The sequence below is a fragment of the Schistocerca americana genome, chromosome 1, assembly GCF_021461395.2.
Source record: "Schistocerca americana isolate TAMUIC-IGC-003095 chromosome 1, iqSchAmer2.1, whole genome shotgun sequence".
NCBI lineage: Eukaryota > Metazoa > Arthropoda > Insecta > Orthoptera > Acrididae > Schistocerca > Schistocerca americana.
In genome coordinates, this window is record NC_060119.1 from 175600060 (window position 1) to 175627952 (window position 27893).

A 27893-nucleotide genomic window follows, 5' to 3' on the forward strand; every position below is an offset into this window, starting at 1 on the left:
ATTTATGAATGTGTCTGTCCGAAAAACTATCAGACTGAAACGTGAGACAAGCAGATGCTCGCTAATTTTGGTCACATGGCGCAGGTTCTCTGTGTATTTTGGTGTCTCCGTTAGTATGTTTAGCGCATGTAAGTCGGTAACGTGATCATGACGCCTCTTTCAGTTATGACTCCTAAGTTAGTAGAATACACATATTCCACAAACTCTCTTATGATGCCTGGTGGAAGGCACCTTCTACCACTCGCCGTAATATGTCGAGAGTTAGAAACGACAGTCAACATGTCGCTGTATGAGACCTAATTTCTCTTATTTTCGTGGTCATTACGTCAAACGTACGCTGGCGCTAGTACTGTCGTTCAGCAGTCAGCTACAAATGCCAGTTCTCTAAATCTCCTCCATAGTGTAATCACGAAAAGAACGTCATTCAATCTGAATTTATAAAGCATCATGGCCGAAATTAACCAATAACAAATCTACCTGACATGGTGTTCCGTGATTTATTCTGACAATTTAGTAATGGGTTCCTAAGATTTCTCGTACATTATTTTTTCAGATTTCCGCAGGCAACAATATATTTACTGCTACTAAATACAGGATGGGGCAAAGAAAAGTTGCCCGGACAAGTGGATTCGACTGGACGTGAATGTATGCATATAACCACACACCGTGAAGGGCACATCACGTGTACGCCCACCGCGTAATCCACTCTGGTCCAGAACGTTTTGCGGGCTGTGTCGGTGCTAAAGGAGCAGTGAAATCGGGACGCTGAATTCACAGTTGAGCAGCGGGTGTTCGTTGTGAAATGTTACTTGACAACAGAGTTGTGGAAAGAGTGTGGTCCGTTGCTTGCTGAGAAGTTCAATGGCGTCAGAGAGCCAGCAACGAGCGCCATGCAACGCTTAGTTCGATAATGGCTTCAGACACGATCTGTTTATAAAAAGCCAAAAAACATTCCAAAACATACCTACACATCAGAAAATGCTTCAGACACCTACCAAATTAACGTTAAACCTGTCGCAAGAGACCGGCATACAACGTCGATCATGCGGACGCCTACTCCACTTGGACCTGCACATGTATCCCTATCGAGTCTCTGTGGATCTTGCATTAAAACCAGCAGATGCTCCTCACCGTCTCCATTTTTGTGAGTGGCTGTTCACTGAGTTAATAATGAATGGCTTGGATTTGGATCTGTTCTTTGTCTGATCAAGCCTGGTTTCACCTGAGTAGTTACAACTCACAGAATCACAGGTTCTGGGCAACGAAGAATCCGCATAACTCCCACGAAACACCATAGCATAATCAGAAGGTTGGAGTTTGTTGTGCAGTGTCTGCACTCCACATTGTTGATCCCATATTCTTTCACCATACGTTGACTTTGGTACATTTCATTGCCAGCATTTTGAAACCATTTATGACGGCAATAACGGAGGAGGAGAAGATCTACAGTTTCTTCCGCCAGGATGGATTAACTGCCCATGCAGCCGGCCGAACGTTCAGCGCATCTACACATTCTTCTTCCGACAGAGTGCTTAAAAACTAATCATACAGGCGACCGAACCTTCCGCGCATTTACACAGTCTTCTCCCGACAGAGTTCTTAGCAGAGATCAGTCTGGTCGTGGCTCTAGCTGGTCACCCAGGTCATCTGATCTGCCAGTTTGCGATTACTTTGTGTGGAGAGTCCTCAAGTGTAAGTCTTCAGGAACTGCAGCAGAACATTTCGGATGAGACTGCAGCAGTTCTAGCAGTCCAGTTTCGATCCGCATTGCAACTTGCTGACCAGGACCCAAAACTACCAAGAGATGAGTGGTAGTGAGTTTCAACATATGCTACAGTAAGATTAGTACTGTACTTCATTTCCGCTGCTGTGTTTCTTTGTACCCTGGAACTCTGTTTTCTTTGCCACTTTTATTTGCCCCACCCTGTAGTTTCCAAAACGAAAACGAAGATAAACAGTAAATCAAAGAGACTTAACGAAAATAAACATCAAGAGGTAATCGTTTGCATCCTCCTAGACAATAACACAGGTATGGTTCTTCGAGAATTAGAGTTATATGTAATTAAGAATGTTGGAGTGTGTTTAATACTCCTCTGCTGAGGAGCGCTTTAACAGGTGTCGCTGTATCAAGTCCCTGCTTTCAACTATGGCATGTGCCACGAGATGTAGACACAGGGAATATTTGCCAAAGATGTATTGTTTTAGTGGTCACTGAGCGTCTCTGGGCGCTACCTCTTGCTACCAGATTGTCGTGGGTTGTTAGTATTCCATGGTCATCCATACAGTGCCTCATTCCTTCGTCATCCAGGCAGGAATGCAGATCGTGCGTGTGTAGCTACTCGCGTGAAGAATTCTTGGCTGTTAAAGAGAGAGATAGAATGCCGATTTATCAGTTTTTGCATTGGATGTTTTCAAGCGCTTAAAGCTAACCAATGTGTGCATGTTGCGGCCCTATTGGTTCTTCTCCTCCTCTCCTCTCCCCCCCCCCCCCCCCAAATTCCATGTAGGTAGTTGACAAACATGTGAGGTAGGCTACTATCTCAAACATGAGTGAGTGTTTGAAGAAACATAGCACCACCTTAAGGCCCATATGTACACTCGACAGCAAAGAAAGTGGGTCACGCCTGAATTTCAATGTGTAGGCTGCAGCAGAATGCATGCAACCAACATAGCATATCTGTGTTGCACATGGTCGCTACCCTCCACAGTACAGTCGTTGTAAGATACACAATGGGTACCGTTAGAGACTATTAGAGAACACCGGTCTTTATGACGGTCCGTCTAAATGTAAAGTAACACCACGATAGCACAGACGAGATCAGACAGTCCTTAACGTTCGTAAAGTAAACTTAATTACAGTAAGCGACATTTCAAACGTTATGGGACAACTAATTTCGTCACATAAGTCGTTCCGTAATTGTTAGGCACAATTAAATATTTGAGACAGTATACGGATTAATAAAGTTGTATGGCAATTGGAAACAAGTTCTTTGCTCTCTAAAAGGTTTAACCAACACATTCTGAACGTCGTTCAACGTTCAACGGGGAGTGGTTTCGCATCAACTTTATGTAATACTAAGCAGTTAAAAGAAAACGTGATTAATGGCGGCAAGCACTCTACGGAAATCCCAACATTAACAGCGAATCACAAGTAATATCATTGTTCACATTACTCATTAACAGTTACTTGTACACAAAGTTGTACTTTAAATGACGTGACCAACATCTTCGTTCTGGATCTGGATGCAAACCCAGGAGGTAAAGCCATTGCTAACCAAGCAAAGCTTTGTGCCTTCTCGAGACTCGATCACTAGGCAGAAAGAGACGTCAAATATTGATGTTTGCACCAGTTTCAGTTATCAATTCTCAACCTGAACGTAAATGGCGATAATGTTTGTTCGAAATCAGGAACCCTAACATGACAATTACCTTTTTGGTAATTAACATCGAAAGACGTTGTATATTGTTGCATTGTCAAGGAACAAATGATTCACATGTTTAAAATTGAAATGCCATTATGTAACGCTGGTGACAAGGATGCAAACCCAGCATCTAATCGGATTGTTGATTAAGTACGTAAAATCAGAATGTAGATATCATAGTTTGTCACCAGTAGTGAGGCTGGAACCTTAAATGACGACTGAAGTTGTATTGCCTGCAAAACTTAAGGCCTTTCTCATCCCTAGTAACGTGTTGCCTAATATCTGCGATATCATGGTGTTAATCTACAAGTAGACTGACTGCCGTAAAGAGCAGTGTTCTCTAGTAGTCGTGTATCATTGAAATGTAAATGAAGTTCCTCAGCAGAAAGTAATTTCCGTCGTGCAGCACGTATTGTTCCAGAGACACTGAGTACATGTTATAAGTGCACAAAACGTGTATTATATGCTAGGTATATACTATTATTTGGAGAAGCTGCCGCCAAACCTGTTTACTTTTACATTCCGCTTAGATGTCGTGGTTGAATACACGTTTTCTTAAGGCTACATCCAATGCAACGCGCTTACAAGTAAGAACAGTTTCCTGCGTCATGCTATTGCTAGCTAGCTGAAATATTTTGTGGAAGCTCTGTGTAAAATTGATGTATTTTTGAACTTATTGTTCGTCAAATATTTGAATGAATCGTCAACTGTAGGTGTGCCTGCACATGTTATAGCATAATAGCTGTAGCTGTTTATACTACAGACTTGGGTAGGTTAGGTGTAGCTTTTGATCCTTCAAGGGGTGATCGTGGCCTTGCGGCCCGGGTCTGTACTAGCCGCGGCTCGCGAGCTACGGGCCAGCTAGGCTGGCGAGGCTAGACGGAAGTGAGCGAGCTGGGGGTGGCGGTGGGCCAACAGCCCGGGACGAGCCGGCACTGCTGCGCCGCATGCCTCTGCCTCTGCCGCTCCGTTTGACATAAATATGTTTACCCCCTGTCCTGGCATCAGTATAAGAGCGGCAATCAGAAATACACATCAGGCTGTCTGGCGTAATAGCACACTGGGAGAGGTCTATTCGAGATGTCGCTCTCATTCAAGAAGGAGGATGCTTCATCAGAGAAGCTGGCAGACGGTATGGCGTACCACATAACACTGCAACAAGATGGTGGAGGATCTGCCTTGAAAGAGGCACCACCAACAGGGCTCCTGGCTCAGGCAGAAATAGAGTGAGCTCACAGCAGGAGACAGGGACCTAATGTCTAGGTGCAGAGAAAATCCCTTTCTGAACGCGAAGCAGTTGCGGCGGGAGACCAACTTCCCCGGCTCCAGTGACACGATTCGCCGAAGGGCGAGGGACGCTGGACTGCATACACGACGATCCACTGTGAAACAAGAGCTCAGTGAAGACAACGTTCTATACCGGCTAGCATTTGCGGAGCTCCATCTGAGGGCGTCCTGGGATAACGTCATTTTCACTGATGAGAACGTGTTTTCCACCAGTAACGACGGTCCACGAATCGTTTACAGGCCGCAAGGGACTCGCCATCGACGCGAATATGTAACCACGACGAGAAGAAGTGGGCGGCTATCTGTTACCTGCTGGGGTTGAATTTCTGCGAGAGGGGCGGGAATTCTTCACAGGATAGAAGGAACTCTGGACAGCGTGCAGTATGCCAACATATTGGAAAATGTGATGCTTCCGTCAGTGCGAATGCTGTACGCAGAAGGGGACGTCACATTGCAAGAGGACCATTCTCCCATTCACAAGTCTCCATTTGTTCAGCAGCGGCTCTCCACGATTGGCGTCAACGTCATGGACTGGCAGCCATGGGCGGCTGATATGAACCCCATGGAAAACATGTGGGCAGAGGTCGCCAGAACATTAACAGTGAACTGGCCACGAAACCAACCAACTACTGCGGACGCTCTTTGGGACTGCGTCCTGGAAGCCTGGGAGGAAGTTGCTTCTTCAGGCTGTTACGTCCAACGGCTTATACATTCTATGCCAAGACGCATGATAGAAGTACAAAATAATGAAGGATTCTGGATTAAATATTAGAGTCCTTAAAATGTTTTGTTATGTCTTCTTTTTCGTCATTTTTCCTCATTGGGAGCTAGTGCGAGATCACGTGGCAACAGAAAAGATGCAATATGAGTTAGTTTTCCTTTGAGTTGCCTTTTTAATTCAAGTGGGTTTCCTTTGAATATACAGTTTGTTAAATATTCCATTTTGATTTCATTTATACCCTGTCTAGATACTGACAAACTAATCAGCGTAGATGGACTCTGTCACAGTAGTTTTTGTTATTTCAAATAAATCTCTCTCTTCCCCTCCATCCATGATTACACCCTCCCTCCTCCACACAATACGCAAACGATTTCGTATTATGTTTACTCGTTGTTAATATCTCCTCTATTTCCTCTCACACACATACTCTCTCTCTCTCTCTCTCTCTCTCTCTCTGACACTATCGCCGCAAGTGTTCTTCTCTTCAATTCCCCCAAAACTTTATAAACAAATCTATCGGTTTCCATTGACGCTACATTTTCTCTTTTAATTGCTGCTGTCTTTACTCTCTATCATTCCTCTCAACACCTATGAAACCGTATTCTTTGGCCGCGCGGGATTAGCCGAGCGGTCTACGGCGCGGCAGTCATGGACTGTGCGGCTGATCCCCGCGGAGGTTCGAGTCCTCCCTCGGGCATGGGTGTGTGTGTTTGACCTTAAAATAATGAAGGTTAAGTAGTGTGTAAGCTTAGGGACTGATGACCTTAGCAGTTACGTCCCACAAGATTTCACACACATTTGAAATTTCGTATTCTTTGATCCCCCCTTTCCTATAACCCCTTCTTCGTTAGGAAAACAGTCCTTCTCTCTCGGTCCTAAGATAAAACGAACTGTGGCACACATCTAAGTAAGCAATACTTTGCAATCATTTCACGCTTATAGTTTGCACTTCAGCACTTCTATCCATTCCCAGATCCCGCCCTCCTTCCTATTACTCGTCCCTTGACATCTGCATCTACATCTAAATGAATACTCTGCAATTCATAATTATGTGCTTGGCAGGGGGTTCTGTGGTCTGGTGGATGTGTAAAACATGTAGGTTCACATCTCACGTCAGGCGTAGATTTTTAACACACACAAGTAACTCTCCTTCACCCCTAGTAACGCCAAGTGCAGAACGCCAGTAGGTTCAGTAGTTCAATATCCGCAATAAAGATAACATCCCTTCGCTGCCGACTGGGGCAGAGCGGCATTCGTTTGAGCTGTGACAGATGGAGAAACCCCGGAAGGCAGAGGCTCTGTTACCAGCAAGCCGCCGTAAACTAGAAAAATTATTTCATTTAATGAACCAATGGCCATGTAAGTTCAACAGGCTCTTACATTATTTGAAACTGACACGTTGAAAATTGTGGTGCTGGACTGGGATTCGAATTCGATTTCCCCAAGATTGAAAACTCTTCTAGGCCTCCTCGAAAAGTACCTATCTGCTTTCGAATCCGGATCAGCACAAAATATTCACTATTTCATTTCAAGCCCTAGCATGTGCACTCCGAACTACTAGTGAAAAATAGTTGCATTTTCAACGTATCTTCGTGCGTTGTCAGCTATAATGTGCTCGTTTCAACTCACAACCACATGATGAGCTTTTTATCACAACATTACAATATCAAACGTTTCCTTACATCTTTTCAAGTTCAAACATTCCTCTTCATCCAACTGGCGAAAACGGATTTGGGTTCGACGTTGTGTTCGTTGTGATCACTAACGACGATATGTTGTGGATTCGACTTCTAGCCAGGAGAGTATTTTCCATCATATCTTTGAAAGTACAAACATGCCACCCCTAGCTATTATTGGAAAAGAATTTGATAGTTAAAGTGTCTTCATGACCACGTGTGCAGGGTTTGAATTCCATTCAGCACAGAACTTCACGTCACCTGATGTCTAGCTAAACATGCGCACATCTTGCTACTGGTGAGCCGGCCGCGGTGGTCTAGTGGTTCTAGGCGCGCAGTCCGGAACCGCGGGACTGCTACGGTCGCAGGTTCGAATCCTGCCTCGGGCATGGATGGGTGTGATGTCCTTGGGTTACTTAGGTTTAAGTAGTTCTAAGTTCTAGGGGACTGATGACCACAGAAGTTAAGTCCCATAGTGCTCAGAGCCATTTGAACCATTTTTTTTTTTTTGCTACTGGTGAACAAACAATAGTTATTTATCGTCTGTTCCTGGATAGAAAACGACGGCGCTAGATGCTGGCTTCGAATCCCAGTCAGGCAAAAACAATTCTATCGTCATTTGAGGTTCCAACATCTCGCTATTGGTAAAACATTTGATATTTAACTTCTGATTTTACGTACTTGGTTAACAATCCGATTAGGTGCTGGGTTCGCATCCCTGTCACAAGCTTTGCATGATGGCATTTCAATTTTAAACATGAGCATACTTTGTTCCTTGTGAATGACACCAAATTTAACGTCGTTGGGGGTAGTTCTCAGGAAGGTAACTGTTATGACAGGATTCCCAGTTCAGTACAAACATTTTCGTCATTTATTTTCTGGATCTGAATTGATAACTGATACTGGTGCAAACGTCTATACTTCACGTCTCTTTATGCCTAGTGATTGGGTCTCAATAAGGCACAACCAAAGCTTAGCTTAGTTACCAATGGCTAGAGGGTGCTGGGTTTGAATCCAGGTCCAGAACGAGACGTTGGTCATGTCATTTAAAGTTCAAATTTGTGTACACGTAGCTGTTGATGTGTTACGAGAACAATGGTATTAGTGGTGACTCGCTGTTAATGTTGAGATTTCCGTAGAATGCTTGTTGCAGTTAATCACGTTTTTTTACTGGTTCGTCCAATATCCAGTTTCCAGAGCCACTCACCGTTGAGCGACGTTCAGCACGTGGATGGAAAACCTTTTCGAGAGCGAAAAACTTTTTTCCAATTGCCTAACCATTTTTGTAACTCCATATATTGTCTCAAGCTTTTAATTTTGACTAAGGATTACTGTACGATATATGTAAAATAATCCGTTTTCTCAGAACTTTTGGAATGTCACTTGTTGTAATTAAGGTTAGTTTTTGAGTGTTATGGGGTGTCTCATTGCTAAGAACGTGTTTTCTAATATGTTTTGTATGACGATATTAGTTGACGCTTAGACTGACTGCCATAAAGACCTTTGGTCTCTAGTAGCCTCCTGCAGTACCCATTGCGTGTAGTCAAACGACTGTACCCCACGGGGTTTTGGTGTTTAGAGGACCTGCAATACAACTACGTTACGTTGGTTACATTCGACGTTGACCTACTTTTTTTGCTGTCAAGTGCACATAGCTAGATGTCTGTGCTATTGCAGGAACCACTATATCCAACTGGTTTCCGAAAAGAAGTCTACAGAAATCAGTTGGATATATTGGTATCTACAATGAAAAACGTTTAGATGACTTATCTAATACCATGTATATCAGCCTAAAGATGGTGCTAATGAGGCAACGAAACTGATAGCTAAATAAAATCATTGACTCAAATTACATATGTTGGTATCTATTTTCTTCATGTCTAACCAGCCGAACTCCCATTCCATTTACACAAGATGGAATTTCTGAAAAGACTGAGTGTGACTGCAAGCACATGTATATCAGACAGTGGCTGTGGCGGAGTGCAGCAGCATCTCAGGCAAGCATCAGCACTTGGCAAGCAGCCTTAGTTTTACTTGTTGCAGTGTGTGTTACATTTTGAGCTAAATATTTACTAGCACTCCAGTGACAAACTGGGATATAATCTGGCAACATAATGTAAACAGCGATAGGTGCTTCTACAATGTGTTCTTTTATGCCGTTGCTTTTTTTTAACACTATGACTTTGCATAATAATAGTACAGGAGTAATGTAGGCTTGAAATGTAGCAAGTGGGTATTTACTGTCAAAACATGCAATACGTAATTTATTAAACATTCAAGTGTATCATATGTGTTTTGGAGTATTTGTTGGGTAATGCTTTGTAGTGTGTGTGCAAAAACGTTGTAACATCCTTAACTTACAGTATTTTTTTTAACACACACTGCAGTGACACACATCATGATATTGTAGGCGGCATGTAATATGCGTGTATTTGTTAAAATTTCGTGTTGTTTCCAGAACGAAATTTTCATTCTCCAGTGGAGTGTGTTCTTAGATGAAAATTCCGGTTATAATAAAACTATGTGCCGGACCGAGACTCGAACGCAGGACCTTTGCCTTCCAGAGTGCTACTCTCGCAAGTTTCGCAGGAGAGCTTCTGTGAAGTTTGGAAGGCAGGAGATGAGGTATTGACGGACGTAAAGCTGTAGGGGGTAGCTCAGTCAGTAGAGTGCTTACCTGGGAACGCAAAGGTCCGGATTTCGAGTCTCTGTTCGGCGTATAGTTTTAATCGGCCAGGAAGTTTCATTGTGTTATTGCTGGTTTATTGTAATTATATGTCTGCGAATGCTGGCTGAAACCTATTGTTCCAAGTGTTCCGCGGTTATCCGCTCCCTGTTGTGAACAGGACAAGAAAGATGCCAACAATGTGTAGCCTCTCCTATGGAATGGGAGATGATTGTGACAGGGGGGGGGGGGGGGGGGGGGAGCTTGTTTCTTATTGGCCCAGACAGAAACAGGAGAGTTTAGAGGAGTGCTTGGCACTTAATAGTTAACAACACTTATCAGCGATGCCATCCACAAGTTTCCAGTGGTGAATATATGGGCGTCAGTGAGTTATGACAGACTTTCAGTTATTAATGTCGGTGTAAATGCTACACTCCACAGTAGTGTCTCTTCTGACATCAGCCAGGTCAGTCGTGGCTTTTATGAAGAAGATTACTCAAATGCATCTTTTTAGTATATTTTAAACGAAATGCATTTTTTTTTTTATCATTGCTGCGGGACGGTACAGGTCAGCGTTGGTTTCCTCACATCAGTGGTGGCAGTGTCTGTCGTTAAGCGAAGCCTACCCTACAAGGATCTCACATGTCGCTGCTCACCTCTTAAGGTGTGTATTTTGAAGCACTGTGCTATTTCCTATACGTGATGTATTTACACGAAACTTTGGCTAACAGTTTGAAAATTGATAAAACTGCAGTACTTAAAGAATCTTGTTGTGACGACGTTCACCAGTGTAATACAGTATGTTAATATTTACCGAGTATTTCCGGAATATGCCGTGCTGTCATTGTTTCTACGAACAGGAAAATGAGCACGTTTTAACACATACACTATGACGTCGTCCACACTAGTAGTGTAGGAATGACTTAGTAAGGATTATTATATCACGCTCTGTTATTTCTTCTAGGTATCCCCCGCAGGCTAACTTTACCAAAGTAATGGACATACTCAATTCACGTAGAAGAGTGGATAGACTAATGTTTCTCACCATTTTTACAAAAAAATTTAATAACCTGCAGAAATCAAATTTACAAAGAAAATCATAGTTTGTAATGAACGTGTTTGAGTCTTCTATCCTACTGGGGAAAGTTTTCCACGATTTTCTATAATATGTAGAGAGCCAAATTTAGCCAAACACTGCACTTTCTTAGTATCTTACATCACAAAATACATTGATGTTTACAGCTATGAAATCTTCACGGGTTATCAGCCGAGTGGCGTCGTCTCCTAGTCACAACGTTTCAATGGATTGCGTATCCATCATCTTCAGGCGACTTCGACTGAATCCATTGAAACGTTGCGACTAGAAGACGCCTGAAGATAATGGATACGCAATCCATTCAAACGTTGCAACTAGAAGACGACGCCACTCGGCTGATAACCCGTTAAGGTTTCATGGCTCAAATACGCTGAGAAAGCCTGCAATCGCATATAACATTGATATTTACAGTCAGTTTGCATAAAACGGCAGCAAGTCTTTGCAAGAGCGTATTTGTTTTCAAATTATACACTGTGGTATTTTGTTAACATAGTATTTAGGATAGAAATGTTGGTATTTGGACAAAAATGAAATTGCAATCAAATATCTCTAAATTGTGAGATTACATATATATTTTATTATTTCCCCACGGGGTGGTGGCCGGTCTCTGCTGGCACCCCGATTGAGAAAGTTCTTGTAATTCGATTAAGAGTAAACTTATTGAGTTATAAAAGTACCCACACCCTGATCCTCTCACAAAAGAGCTCATACTTCTAATAGTGAGCAGCAGCACATAATTGATAAATAATTCTGACACTTTTGGGCAAATGCTCTACTGTCATTGGCTGAAAGCATCATGACACAACGTTGACATGACATTGATAGCAGTGCAATGAAACTCATGTATTTGGAGTAATAATATAATTAATTTGTTATTTATTAAAAATACCTACATTGTAATCCTTTCACTACAGCATACAGACCTCCAGTGATGAAATTCGCGTAATTCGAATAATAAACTAGTTAATTTATTATTTATGAGAAATACTGACACCCCAGTCCTCTCCCTATGGTTCACACAAGAAAACGTACGAATCTTCTATTAATGGAATGACAATAACATTAATTATTGTTCATAATAAACACCTACACCCTGACCTGAAATAAACCCAATTCTCTTCCTATGGTGTACAGAACTCGAAATAAGAGGCCTAGGCAACATCTCTAGTTATAAAGAATGAGAGTGAGGAAATGGGGAGAGGGGGAAGATGGCTCATAGGCTGGATGGTGGTTCCCCAGAGGAAGGGGAGTAGGAGGTGACCTTGAATCTACCTAGCCCACATGTGTAGCCTGCCACGGTATTCGTAGCCTTATCAGTTCCTTATCTTATCCGCGGCCTTGAGATTAAATAGTTATCGCGACCATCAACTTATTTTTCAACACTCGAGAGACTGACTATCTTTCACGGGTACTTGTGATGGCCACATACGAGTCTGTCAGCCGACTACCGGACCGAAATACATTTCTAGCCTCACATACTCAAACTATCACACTAAGCATGCTTCTGGATGTCGGAGATTGAAGACGTTCGAATTGTGTCATGTATTTAGGCGTGATGTTTCCCTCCTTGGGCTACTCTCAATGAACTGTGACATCACCTGCATATGTACTTTCACACTCTTGCAAAGGGCTAATCGATTACCAGTAGTAGATACTATCTTTGGCTTCTCATATATTGCCCAGATATCGTAAGTGACGTTAGCGGCTACTGTTAGGCCGCTAGTGCCATTCTTCACCATAGAATCACAAACACGCATCATCTTAATCGACACGGTCCCACAGTTTACATCAACTAAATTCCGTTCCTTTTGCCAAAGAACATCTGACTACTTTTCCTCCCCATTCTGGTCTACTCCTGAATTAGTTTAGACAGTCTTAAAAATCTTAATAAACCAAAATACCCCTCCCAGCTGTCACAATGCCTTTTATATCACCTGATAATAAGCTGAATATAACAAGCAGCTGATTAAATACTTCGCACATTAATACCTAATAACGTTAGTATCGAACAACCCGAACTGGAGCTACTTCCAAATGACGTGTCCCTTTAAGTTGATTCAATCTAATCAAAAATGATTCGATACTGAATGGATTTCCCAACTGAATCTACTCATTACTAGCCTACCTCCTACTTCGATGTAGAACCGGGAACGTAGACCAACCACATCCGGACCTGTGGCCTAGGGACCCCGGCACGGTAACTCAGCGTGTTCGGTCAGAGGGCCGATTGTTCTCTGTAATAAAAACACTGAGTAAAGGAATCAACGATCAACTTGAACGGACGCCATGTGACGTCCGCACAGACCAAACGCAACGAACTATACTGAACAAAATGAAAAAAGAGAAAAAGGGGTAACGTCTTTGACTATTAATTACAGCATCGTGGGTCCCGGGTTCGAACCAGCTCACTTCTTCAATTTTGAATAAAAATAACAGCAAAGCGGCCAAGGATTTCCGGCATAAAAAGCCACCCTTGTTCTGCCAACGGCGTTGCCAAAGAGGATGAAGGAGCGGGCAGAGATTCAGGACACTCTCTTGCCGTTGGGGAGGGAAACTGACTCTAAAAGGACATGAGGTTGCAGAACTGCGGATGTGACCCAAGTTACGACAGAGAGCGTCTCGTCTATCCTACAGCGTATAAAACAGTAGAGCAGATCCTATTTCGCGGGGCATGGTTAAAGTACCCTTCTAGTCTGTTGTAGTACCAACAACAATCGGAGGAGGTGGTTTACGAAATCGATGGATTGGAAATGGAAATGCCGTGTGTCTAGGGCCTCCCGTCGGGTAGACCGTTCGCCTGGTGCAAGTCTTTCGAGTTGACGCCACTTCGGCGAATTGTGTGTCGATGGGGATGAAATGATGATGATAAGGACAACGCAACACCCAGTCCCTGAGTGGAGAAAATCTCCGACCCAGCCGGGAATCGAACCCGGGCCTTTAGGTGTGACATTCCGTCGCACTGACCATTCAGCTACCAGGAGCGGGCATCCATAGCTTCATGTTCCTAAAGAACGTATATCGCATCCTTCAAGCGAGAGCAAATACCGTCACAGAAACATTGATGCTCCACTATAGACCTGCAATTTTGTCGTCCTAAATGTGTATCTATCGTCCAGAGACCCCTCTCCTTATGTCAGGAAATCCTATATTAGATCTCAGGCTTTCCCGGCGAATGTGCTGTATCCAAGGTTCTCGGGTGTCCAGCCGGATCCGTTCGTCGAAGTTCCACGATATTTCGGCGGATAACCGTTCCGCCATCATCAGGTGGTGCTGATGGAATGATCTTTCTGCGCTGTGTCCGTGTTATTTCCTGCTCTCCTTTTGTGACTTCCTCACTGTGTGGAGGTTCGTGTGGAAGTTTGTGGCCTGTTGGCCTTTACTCCCCTGGGAATCATGTAGAGACTTCTTCTGTACTGTTGGTTGGATCTATTCTGGCAAGGAGAGCCGATGACCTATTTCTTGACTTTGTCGATATGACGACTTTTCTTCTTCTTCTTCTTACTTGAGGGCTCTCCCTCGGTTGGGATAGTGGATATAGTGTATCCAGCTTTCTCATACTCTCCGTGGACGAGAGCGAAGATGACGTAGCGCATTTGCCACTCTGTGAAAATTGGGAAGGAATTGATCAGTTCGTAATCCTCCTTGGAAAGACCAACAAGGCCTTCTGGATACTCAACTGGTTGGTGTGGGGGTGAAGGTTTAGAAAGGTTAGGAGGAACGAAAGGATAAGGGTTGTCGTGGTGGGGATATGTACCATCGCGAAGCGATGCAGCTATCTTCTGCGTCACAGCGCTTGCGCTGTACATGTCGGGAAGCGGGAGGAATGTGACTTCTTCCCACCCTTCTTCTTGCGCTTCTGCTTCTGTGTCCGTCTTGGGCAGTGTTGCCTCCCCTCCGGCAGGCACGTCGGTCTGCGTGGCCACCGTCGCAAACTTCTTCTCTCGTGGAGGAGTCGTCTGGCTGGCGGTATCGACCGCTGTGGCGGAAGCTGCTTTGGCCGAGCGAAGCCCCTGCGTCAGCGCATTGTCAATGCATGTGCAAACATTACGGAAGGCGAACTACTCGCTGCTGAGAGGAATGTCGTTACACGTATTGCCAAATGCTTTGAGGTTGACGGACATCATTTCGAGCATTTATTGCATTAATGTGGTATTTACAGGTAATCATGCTGTAACAACATGCGTTCTCAGAAATGATAAGTTCACAAAACTACATGTATCACATTGGAACAACCGAAATAAAATGTTCAAACGTACCTACGTTCTGTATTTTAATTTCAAAAACTTATGTGTTACCAACTGTTCGTCTAAAATTGTGAGCCATATGTTTGTGACTATTACAGCGCCATCTGTCACAAAGCGAAAAAGTGGTCCAACTAAAACATTCATATTTCTTTACATACTACACGAATATGTAATAAAAAAGGGGGTTCCTATTTTTAAAAAAACGCAGTTGATATCCGTTTGACCTATGGCAGCACCATCTAGCGGGCCAACCATATCGCCATCTGGTTTCCCCGTTCAAGCTAGACGAGTTTCGCTCTTTGAAGTTTTTTCGTTTGACGCTTATTTCGTGAGAAATTTGGCCTGGTCACGATCGATGGACCACCCTGTATAGTGGGCCCGCCAATCCACTGGCTCTTTACAGGCATCGGCCAATCTGACGTGGGGCCCTGTGCTTCCCTGGCACCGCTGTTCAACCACGAGCAGGTCCTGTCCCTCCTCCTACTCTGCGGGTAGGGATTTTTCTGCCTATTGCATAAACAACCACCAACTTTGGTAGCACCAGCGTTCAACTGAAAGCTAAATATCACTGCTTTCCCTATTATGGGTAACTAAAACATTGTTCTACATCACTTGGCCTCGCACTGAGGCCTCTAGTAAATGAGAACTGCTGAAGCATCTGTTTTACCCATTTCCCGTCTCACTCTAATCTGTGTAAACGCACTTGGCTTTGTAGTTTTCTGGGCCAAGTACCAAGCTTTCTGTCACCATCTTCTACTATGACGCCTTACAACGGCGTCTAGGCGGTGCATGAAGTTATCAGTTAATCCTCCGATGTGAAACTTCTCGCCCCGCGACAGTTTCCCAGAACGTCTGAAATCCGCAGGGCTCTTTCATTACTGTTTATCTCTGGTAATCTTGATGGTAACACTTTACCCGCTCTTTGCATTGTGCCTCTGATTTACCATCTTGGAATGCCCTAGCTGGCTGCTATCAGCCTTAAACTTAACAAGTCAGTACATAGTCAATTCGTATCAGATCATTCGAAGACTCTTTTGTATAATACTGCTAATAGGCGAAAGTTGTCCTCACCAATACAACAGGAATCAATATAAGATTTGTATCCAAGGTTGTCGGGTGTCCAGCCGGATCCGTTCGTCGTAGTTCCACGATATTTCGGCGGATAACCGTTCCGCCATCATCAGGTGGTGCTGATGGAATGATCTGTCAGCGCTGTGTCCGTGGTATTTGTGTCCGCGGGGTCCCGAGTCGTACCCCGGCGCGGGCGGCCGGCGGGGCGCCGCGTGGTGGGAGGGGTGGGGGAAGCTGCAGCCACGCCCGGTGGTAGGCGCAGTCCATCTCCGTCCGCCATGGCGGAAGGATCTCGCGTCCGCTCGTGCCGTTGCTCTTTGATGGTGTTAAGGCGACACAAGATTGACACAGTCTTCCGGCCACCAGCAAAGATTCGTGACCTACTAGGAACGGCAAAAGATGACGTAGGACTGAAGAAAGCGGGCGTATACAAAATCCCGTGCAGCTGTGGCAAATCCTATATCGGCCAAACAGTTCGCACGGTCGAGGACCGATGCAAAGAACGTCACACCCGCTTACGCCAACCCAGCCATTCGGCCCTAGCAGAACACTGCATTGAAACCGGACACACAGCGAAAAGCGAAGAGACAAAAATTCTCACTGCCATAAGTGCCTACTGGGACAGTATCTACAAGGAGGCCATAGAAATTAGAGTAACAGATAACCTCATCAACAGGGACACCGGGTTTCAACTTAGCAAGGCCTGGAAACCGTTATTAAACATCATCAAAGAGCAACGGCACGAGCGGACGCGAGATCCTTCCGCCACGGCGGACGGAGATGGACTGCGCCTACCACCGGGCGTGGCTGCAGCTTCCCCCACCCCTCCCACCACGCGGCTCCCCGTCGGCCGCCCGCGCCGGGGTACGACTCGAGACCCCGGGGACGTAAATAACACGGACATTCCCGCTCACGCCGCGGAGAGTACACGTTAGCTGATTGTCGCTGTTGCTACTGGAGATGTCGGGACGCGGAAGGAGACGCAAAGCTGCTGCCTTGGCGGAGTTGCTGCTCACGTTAGCAGGACCAGCCGGGAAGAAGAAGAGGAAGACTGCAGCGCAGTGCTTTCGCTGCCAAAAGCTTGGCCACGTCGCTAAGCAGTGCAGCGGAGCAGTCGCGTGCTTGAAGTGTGCGCAAGCACACGACACACGCGACTGCAAGAAGCAGAAGGACGCCCCCTGTACCTGCGCCAACTGCGGCGGCGCACACGCGGCCAACGCCCGCTCCTGCGCCTATAGAAGAAACTGGCGCGGACCAGAGAAGAAGGCGCAGAAGCAAGTGACCACCACACACGAAGAGGTGGTCACTTGCACAGAAGACGACGTGACCAGGCGCCTTAACGGCGCCGTGGAGGAAGCCATGTCCGCCTTCAAATCCGCCATGGCGGAAGAGAGGGCGGCCATGCTGGCGGAACTGCGTTGTCGGTGGATCACGATAGCAAATATCCTTCAACTTTCCCCACAGAAAGAAATCCGGAGACGTCAGATCCGGTGAACGTGCGGGCCATGGTATGGTGCTTCGACGACCAATCCACCTGTCATGAAATATGCTTTTCAATACCGCTTCAACCGCACGCGAGCTATGTGCCGGACATCCATCATGTTGGAAGTACATCGCCATTCTGTCACGCAGTGAAACATCTTGTAGTAACATAGATAGAACATCACCTAAGAAATCAGCATACATTGCACCATTGAGATTGCCATCAATAAAATGGGGGCCAATTATCCATCCTCCCATAATGCCGCACCATACATTAACCCACCAAGGTCGCTGATGTTCCACTTGTCGCAGTCATCGTGGACTTTCCGTTGCCCAATAGTGCATATTATGCCGGTTTACGTTACCGATGTTGGTGAATGACGCTTCGTCGCTAAATAGAACGCGTGCAAAAAATCGTCATTGTCCCATAATTTCTCTTGTGCCCAGTGGCAGAACTGTACACGACGTTCAAAGTCGTCGCCATGCAATTCCTGGTTCATAGAAATATGGTACGGGTGCAATCGATGTTGATGTAGCATTCTCAACACCGACGTTTTTGAGATTCACGATTCTCGCGCAGTTTGTCTGTTACTGATGTGCGGATTAGCCCGACAGCAGCTAAAACACCTGCTTGGGCATCATCATTTGTTGCAGGTCGTGGTTAACGTTTAACATGTGGCTGAACACTTCCTGTTTCCTTAAATAACGTAACTATCCGGCGAACGGATAGTTACGGTCGGGACACTTACATGATGTCGTCCAGGATACCAAGCAGCTTACAATGCTCACGCCCGTTGGGCATTTTGATCACAATAGCCATACATCAACACGATATCGACCTTTTCCGCAATTGGTATACGATCCATTTTAACACCGGTAATATATCACGAAGCAAATACCGTCCGCTCTGGTGGAATATTACGTGATACCACGTACTTATAAGTTTGCGACTATTACAGCACCATCTATAACAAAGCGAAAAAAGTGGTCGAACTAAAACATTCATATATCTTTACGTACTACACGAATATGTAATAAAATGGCGGTTCCTTTTTTAAAAAAACGCAGTTGATATCCGTTTGACCTATGGCAGTGCCATCTAGAAGGGCAGCCATAGCGCTATCTGGTTTCCCCTTCAAGCTAGAGGAGTTTCGTTCTTTGTAGTTTTTTCGTTTGATGGTTATTTCGTGAGATATTTGGCCCGTGACTATCAATGGACCACCCTATAGAGGGGGAGAAATAATCGCGGCTACAATCCTTTAAAAACTCATGGTTGTTTTTTTATATTCAGAGGAGTCTTCAGTCAGACCGTTGAGGCTCCAACTCCTTACCGCTCGTCGCCAGCCTTGTGTAAGTTCCAGCAAATCCGTTTTCCTCGCTTGGAGTGCTGCTCTCAAGATTCGTACTTTACAATGCTGCTAGTGATTGCCACCTCTATTAGCTCTCACCCCACGAACTAAGACAATGACTTTTGTTGTCCAACTAGTGGAAACCTTTGCTTTTTCTAATGCTTAAAAATAGCCTTCAGCATAATGATTAGTCTTAATGGAAATAAATAATGTTATTCAGTTCCCTGAGTCTCTTCAGTGTCCTGCTGTGAGCATTCTACCGAGTCCCAGAATGCGCACCTGCCTTCGCTGCATGTATGTCTTCCAGCAGTTGCTCCTAACCGATCGGGCAGGCAGACTGAGCTGTAATCGCTGTGTACCCTCTATCCAAGACAAATCGTCCATGCTACAACGAACTGAGCCTATGTGTGGACTAATATACATCAATCCTTTCTTCCCATCAAGGTCAGGTCGCAATGTTATGACGTTGTCAACGACAAAATGGAGACTCGAGAGAAAGTATTTCGAATCGGAATAGCACCAGATCCGTATTGGACTAAGTGAATCTACAAGAAACTCTCATTTCGTGTGTGCCGAGCAAAAGAAAACGTGGTCGTGGTTTCGTAAGAAACTGGCGCACATTACTCACACGGTGCCTTCAGCAGTGCTACTACAAAATATCATACGACAGGACTAGCATTTCTGTAAGGCTGCAAAACACGTTAAAACAGAAGAATTTGTCAGCACGTTTTGGGAAATTTCGCTCCTTAACATGGACTGAAGTTCTTATTTTCGGGTTTTTCCTTACTCTTTAAGAAGAGTCCTATTACTTTCTTTGAGGAAAAGTCCCAACATTTCTCATAAAGAGTCTTTGCCCTGTGGTTTCTTTTCCAAGATGTTTTAAACCTTTCTTCACATGGAGTGACAATTAGAAATTTGTAAAAGGACTTTTCTTTGCTGTTGTCTTCCAGAGTAAATTTACATAACGTATAGTATGTCTCTTAGTTTTTTAATGAAGGCTTGCTCAAAAGTAAGGCCTCCGAATGTTTTTTGTGAACACTCTTAAACCTTTAAAAATACTTACTTTACTTTACTTTATTCATTTATATGAAAATGTTAATTCTAGGTATTTCATGATGAAGTTCATATTCTACCACGACGAGTTACTTCCGGAATCTGGAAGAAACCGTAAGACAATTTCTGCAAGCAGGATATAATTAAGAGTTGCAAGTATTGAAAAAAAGAAATCAAAGAAATAATGCAAAAATTAGAGAAAGAAAAGCGGTCTATGGGTAGTGTCTCCGAATAGTAAATAAAATATCCTACATCTCAGTGCCGAACCTAGCCATTGCTTATATTTTGAATAAAGGCTATCAGGAGTGACTGTCGAGGACTTCCAGCAAAAGAAGTGATGGTTAAAAATGGCTCAAATGGCTCTGATCACTATGCCACTTAACTTCTCAGGTCATCATTCGCCTAGAACTTAGAACTGATTAAACCTAACTAACCTACGGACATCAAACACATCCATGCCCGAGGCAGGATTCGAACCTGCGACCGTAGCGGTCGCTCAGTTCCAAAAGACGTGATCCTAGTTCTGCCAACGACCCTGTCAGAGAGGATGGAGGAGTGAACAGAGATTAGGGGCATTCTCTTGCCCTTGGGGTGTGAATCTGCCCCTAAAAGTCGGAATAATCAGTAATGATCAACGACATGAGGATGCAGAACGCAATGGAAACCACTGCATTAAAGACAAATAATAGGTATTCATACAGCATGTGCCCTGCAATTGAAAAAGTGTCATGTTGCTCTATCCTTTGGCAAAAGCCAACGGATTATTGCCTCATTAAGATCTCCCTGAAGGGACTGTCAATAGGGAGTCGACCGTGAGAAAAAGGTGGAATAAACAATTACGAATAAAACTCTGCTAGTCGAGGCGTCGATTGTCAGAAGGATTGACGAGGTAGGGAAGCTAGAAAACATGAAAAGGGAAATGTTAAGGCTCGAACTAGATGTAGTGGTGGTCTGTGAAGTGAACTGGTAAGGAAATAAGAATTTTCGGTCAGACGCATGTAGGGTAATATCTACGTCAGCAAAAAAAGCTATACCAGGATTAGAATTTGTTGGGGATAGGAAGATAAGGCAGAGGGAAAGTTACTGTGAATAGTTCAGTGATAGAGCTGTCCTCATTAGATTCCACAGCAAACCAACGTCGCCAACAATTCTTCAGGCATACGTGTCATCGTCTGAAGCAGAAGATGAAGAGAAAGCGGAAGTATAGGAGGGTGTAGATCAGGTAATTAAGTATGTAAAGGGAGACGACAGCCTAATAATCATGGGTTATTGACAAACGGTTGAAGGCGAAGGACTAGAAGAAAGAGTTGTGGGAGAATTTGGGCTTCGTTGCAGTATTGAGAGAGGAGAAAAACTGAGTTTTGCAAGGAATTTTAGCTCGTAATAGCAAATACACAGTTCAAAAATCAGAAGGGGAGGGTATCTATTCGGAAAACGCCTGGAGATGCTGGAAGATTCAGACAGAGATTTCGAAATCAGATACCTGACTGTAAGGTGTGCCAAGTAGCATATATAGACTCAAATCACAATTTAATAATGAGGAAGAGTAGGTCGAACTTTAAGAGTACGGTGAATCAGTGTGCAAAGAAGAGGGATACTAAAGTACTGAGGAAAGACGAGACACGTTTGAAGTTCTATAAAGATGTGGATACTGCGATAAGGAATAGCACAGTAGGCAGATCAGTTGAAGAGGAGTGGACGTCTCTAAAAATGGCAATCACAGATTTTGGAAAGAAAAACATAGGTAGTAGGAAGGCATATGCGAAGAAATCTTGGGTAGCAGAAGAAATTCGTTGATCTACGAAAGGAGGAATTAAAAAAAAAATCAAGGAAAGGTAGGAATACAGCAATATAAATCATTCAGGCATGAAATAAATAGAAAGAACAGGGAATCCGAGACTGCAGGAAAAATGTAAAGAAATGTAAAATGAAATGATCGTCTGATGGACATACTCAGCATACAGATAAGTTAGAACAACCTTCGGTTAAATTAAAAGCAAGGATAGACACATTAAGAGCTCAATGGGAATACCACTGTTAAAGGCAGAGGAGAGAGCGGATACGAGAGAAGAGTACACTGAATGCGTCTGTGGTGAGAGGTATTGTCTGGTACGTGATAGAAGAAGAAATTATAGTCGACAAGAAAGAGATGGAAAATTTGTTTTAGAGTCAAAAAGAGCTTTGAAAGACTTGAGATGAAATAAGACAGGAGGAATAGATAACATTCCATCAGAATTTCTAAAATCATTGGGGGAAACTGGCAACCAGACGATTATTCAAGTTCTTTCGTAGAATCTACGAGACTTTCGCAAGGATATCATCAACTCATTTCCGAAGACAGCCAGAGAAGATAAGTGTAAGAACTATCGAACGATCGGTGGTTTAAACGGCTCTAAGGACTATGGGACTTAACATCTGAGGTCATCAGTCCCCTAGACTTAGAAACTACTTAAACCTAACTAACTTAAGGACATCACAAACGTCCATGCCCGAGGCAGGATTCCAACCAGCGACCGTAGCAGGAACGCAGTTCCTGACTGAAGCGCCTAGAACCGCTCGGCCAAACGAGCAGCTCTCACGATCGGCTTAGCAGCTCTTGCATCCAAGTTCCTGACAAAAGTAATATACAGAAGAATGGAAAATAAACTTGAGGAACTGGTAGATAATGATCAATTTGCCTTTAGTAAAGGTAAAGGCAGCAGAGAGGCACCTCTAAGGGTGCGCTTGATGATACTAGCGAAAAGAAAGGAAAATCGAGAGAAATTCATAGGATTTGTTGACGTGGACAAACCATTCGACAAACTAAACTGATGCATGCTGATCAATATTCTGTAAAAAAATAGGAGCAAGCTATAAGTGAAGACGAGTAACATACAATATCTACAAGGACCAAGAGAGAAAAAGCAAAAGATCAAGAACGAAGTGCTCGGATTAGAAAGAGTCTAAGACAAGAATGCAGTCTTTCGCCCCTACTGTTCAATCTTCATATCATTGATTGAATGGTATTCCTTGTCACTTCGACACTTATCGGTGCACACCTTCTGACATTTCTCTCTCGTATATCGCGCAAATAGTAAATACTCGCTGAATACGGCTTATCCATTTAACGTGCCATTGACATGTAAACACCATTCGACGGTTTTGCAATACAACACTAATAGGAACGGTAAGACTAGTATCGTCGAATCAAGCGAATGTGAGTGATGTATTTATTCGAAGAACTAGTCTATATGCTTATCATTTGCGGAGAATGCCAAAGTAATTCAGTGAGAGCTAGAAACATATACGTTGAAAGGTATCCTCAAAGTATTCACCCTACACGTCGTACATTTACATCCACATCTACATCTACGTCTACGCGATTACTCTGCTATTCACAATAAAGTTCCTGGCAGAGGGTTCAATGAACCACCTTCAAGCTGTGTCTCTACCGTTCCACTCTCGAACGGTGCGCGGGAAAACGAGCACTTAAATTTTTCTGTGCGAGCCTTGATTTCTCTTATTTTGTCGTGATGATCATTTCTCCCTATGTAGCGGGGTGCTAACAGAATGTTTTCGCAGTCGGCGGAGAAAACTGGTGAAATTTCATGAGAAGATCCCATCGCAACGAAAAACGCCTTTTTTTAATGATTGCCACTCCAATTCACGTATCATGTCTGTGGCACTTCGCGATAATACAAAGCGAGCTGCTCTTCTTTGTACTTTTTCGACGTCATCTGTCAGTCCCATCTGATTCGGGTCCGACACCGCACAGCAATACTTCATAATAGGGCGGACAAGCGTGGTGTAAGCAATCTCTTTAGCAGACCTGTTGCACCTTGTAAGTGTTCTGCCAATGAGTCGCAGTCTTTGGTTGGCTCTACCCACAACATTATCCATGTGTTCGCTCCAATTTAGGCTATATGTAATCGTAATTCCTAAGTATTTAGTTGGATTTATAGCCTTCAGATTTGTGTGACTTATCGCGTAATCGAAATTTAACCGTTTTCTTTTAGTACTCATGTGAATAACTTTACACTTTTCTTCATTCAGGGTCAATTGCCACTTTTCGCACCACACAGATATCTTACCTAAATCATTTTGCAATTCGTTTTAGTCATCTGATGACTCTACAAGACGGTAAATGACAGCATCATCTGCAAACAATCTAAGATGGCTACTGAGATTTTCTCCTATGTCGTTAATATAGATCAGGAAAAATAGGGGGCCTATAACACTTCCTTGGGGAACGCTGGATATTATTTCTCTTTTTATTCGATGACTTTTCGTCTATTACTACGAACTGTGACCTTTCTGACAGGAAATCACGAATCCAGTCACACAACCGAGGCGATATTTCGTAGGCATGCCGTTTGGTTATAAGACGCTTGCGAGGAACGGTGTCGAAAGCCTTTCGGAAATCTAAAATTATGGAATCAATTCGACATCCCCTGTTGATAGCACTCATTACTTCCTGAGTATAAAGTTTCGCAAGAACGATATTTTCTGAATCCGTGCTGACTACGTGTCAATAAATCATTTTCTTCCAGGTACCTCATAATGTTCGAATACACTATGTGTTCCAAAACCCTACTGAAAATTGACGTTAGTGATATGGGCCTGTAATTCAACGGATTACTCCTACTTCTCTTTTTGGGTATTGGTGTGACTTGAGCAATTATCCAGTCTTTAGGTATGGATCTTTCTGTGAGCTAGCGGTTGTATATAATTGCTAAATATGGAGCTATCGTATCAGCTTCTCTGAGAGGAACCTGACTGGTACACAATCTGGATCGGAAGCCTTGCTTTAATTAAGTGATTTAAACTGCTTTGCGACCCCGAGGATATCTATTTCTATGTTTCTCATCTTGGCTGGTGTTCTTCATTGGACTTCAGGAATATTTACTTCGTCTTCTTTGGTGAAGGGGCTGCGGAATATCGTGTCTCTGCTTTAGTGGCACTGTCATCAATGCCTTCACCGTTGTTATCACGCAGTGTAGGTACTGATTGCGTCTTGCCACTGCTGTGGTTTATGTATGACCAGAATCTCTTTGGGTTTTCTGCCAGATTTCGAGACAGAGTTTCATTGTGGAAATTATTGAAAGAATCTCGCATTGAAGTACGCGCTATATTTCGAACTTCCGCACAACTTTGCCAGTCTTGGGTATTTTGCATTCTTTTAAATTTGGCATGCATTTTTTGCTGCTTCTGCAACAGCGATCTGATCCGTTTTGTGTACCATGAGGGATCAGTGCTATCACTTATTAATTCATGTGGCATAAATCTTTCAATTGCTGTCGATGCTATCTCTTTGAAATCAATCCACAACTTTTCTACGCTTACATGATCAGATCGGAAGGAGTGCAGACTGTCTCTTAAAAAGGCGTTAAGATCATTTTTATCAGCTTTATTAAATAGACATACTTCGCGTTTCTTTTTGATGGTTGTAGGAGTTACGGTATATAGCCTAGCAGCTACTGCCTTTTGGTCGCTAATCCCTGTATTCGTCACGATACTATTTTTCCAGGATTATTTGTTGCTGAGAGGTCAAGTATGCTTTCGTAGCCATTTACGCTTCGACTGGGCTCTTGAACTCATTGTTGAAAATATTTTTCTAAGAAACTATTCGGTACAATTTCAGATGATGTTTTATGCCTACCGCCGGCTTTAAACGTATAATTTTCCAGCATATCGAGGGTAGATTAAAGTCACCACCAACTATAACGGTACGAGTGGGGTACCTATTTGAAATATGTGCAAATATGTGTACGATAAATTGAGAACAACTAGATCCCCAACGCATCGGAAACATATCCGGCAAAGGAAAGTTACTAACGAGGAAACTGAAATTGGTACTCTTGCCACAATGGTTCGAGATCCTTGTGTTCGCGTCAAATCGCAAGGGTATTCAGCATGAGCCAGACTAGTGTTGTTCGTGTTCTGCACCGCCATAAATATCGTCCTTACTGTACCAGTCTCCACCAAGAATTAACTGGTATAGATAGTGTGCGTCGCATTGAATTCTGCCGATGGGCTCAATTGCAGATTCAGAGGGATGACACAATTATTAATTTGATTTGATTTACTGACGAGGCTACATTCACAATAAATGGAAATGTTAAGTTGCATAACATGTATTACTGGGCAACAAAAAATCCATGTTGGTTGCGGCAAGTTGCACACCAAAAACCGTGATTTGTGAATGTATGGTGTGAAATTCTGGAGGACAGAATTATAGATCCCCGTTTCATCGAAGGAAATCGTAATGATAGGAAGTACATTACATTCCTGGGAGAAACACTAGGTCTGTTATTGGAACAACGAAAATACTGTGGTATCAACACGATGGGTGTCCGGCACATTTTTCTCTGATGGGTAGAAATGAGTTGCAGAGACGATTCCCAAATCGGTTGGATTGTGGGGATTCGTAAGAGACATTGTTTATAAAGACGTTCCAACTACACCTGAAGATATGCGAGAGAGAATTGTCAGAGCATGTGCTTCAATAAGTGCCGGTGTGATAAGGAATACCACTCAATGCATGATAAGAGGATTGCAGCACTGCATTGATTCCAATGGTCATCAATTCGAACACTTTCTGTAAATGGACGTTTGTGCCACCTTTGTGACCTTCGTTGACCCTCAAAGACCTTACTGTCACGCATCATTAGGTTCATTTCGATAGCCGCTATCAGGAAATTCAGGAAATAAGTACCAAACTATAGAATCCTAATTTGAAAAAAAAAAAAAGGTGACCTTCGTATCTCTGACGCTACCGCACCTAGCAACAAAAAACTAACGTCATATTATGGCCCCCGTTGTCCCATGCAACTTTTGTCCCAGAAACTTTCCCGCTCCTATCATACTTTCGGGGTTATTCTTGGTGGCAATAGTTAGTGACTCACCCTGTATACATCAGAATCACTTGAGTGTATATTCCCTTTAACATATTCTGACTGAGATTAGTAATAAACATGGTTTGTTAAAGTATTGATATATGTGAAACTGTGAAGCTTCAAAACAACTTTACTATTGTACTATATAAAGTGACTCCCAAACATATTTAGTGAACCTAAAACCGCGTAAATAATTACAATATTATTAGTTGCAGTAACTGAAAAGAACATATGGTGTTTAATACATAAGTAGTAACGTTTCCCCACTCCGTTTAAGCAGCATGTTTGTAGCTTTAGTTAAGTAATTTGATTTTACTGTTTTTATTCTCATTTACGTTCCTACGTGACAGCCTGTTATGATTCTGTCTTCATGTATTCCTGAAACGAAGCTCACCTCTGTGTAAATCGCTGGAATATTCACTTATCTCACACGGTGTCGACGTTGCTGAGTTGGATGTTGTGTTGGTGCGTCAAGCTGTTTCTGCCGATCGCTGAACCAAGACAAGATGATGGGTGCTATCTCGACAATGAAAAAAATTGTTAACAAAAATACAAAATAAATTTCCGTTGCATCTCAGATGCGTAATCATTTTGTAGAACACATACTGTAAATTATTTTTTATACTGATAAAGAGCAAAATGTAGGATTTGAAAAAATGAGGACAGTAAATATAGCAGAGAGCGTTTTGCACTCTCAACAACGGACGATTGCGTAGTTATACATTTAAATGGCAAGTCAGTCTCTGCTCATCACATAGACGATACAACGGGCGAAATTCACTGTATCTTTTCTTATTTAAAATAAGACAGAAGAAATTATTCGGAATACTATGAAAGAGAAGCTATGATGTACTTGCGTCTTCTTGGCGAGATTGTTACTGGTTCTATGATTCTCGATGTATCGTAAACTTTAGTATCATGTCTTTCCCTCCATGCTGCCTCTTGAAAAATT

General features: G+C 43.4%; 1 protein-coding gene across 1 annotated transcript in view; it reads left to right on the forward strand.

Annotated features, from left to right (window-relative positions):
- The window catches only part of LOC124613528 (putative trypsin-6), a 181405-nt gene that overhangs the window by 62551 nt on the left and 90961 nt on the right, over positions 1 to 27893 (forward strand). The window lies entirely within an intron of this gene.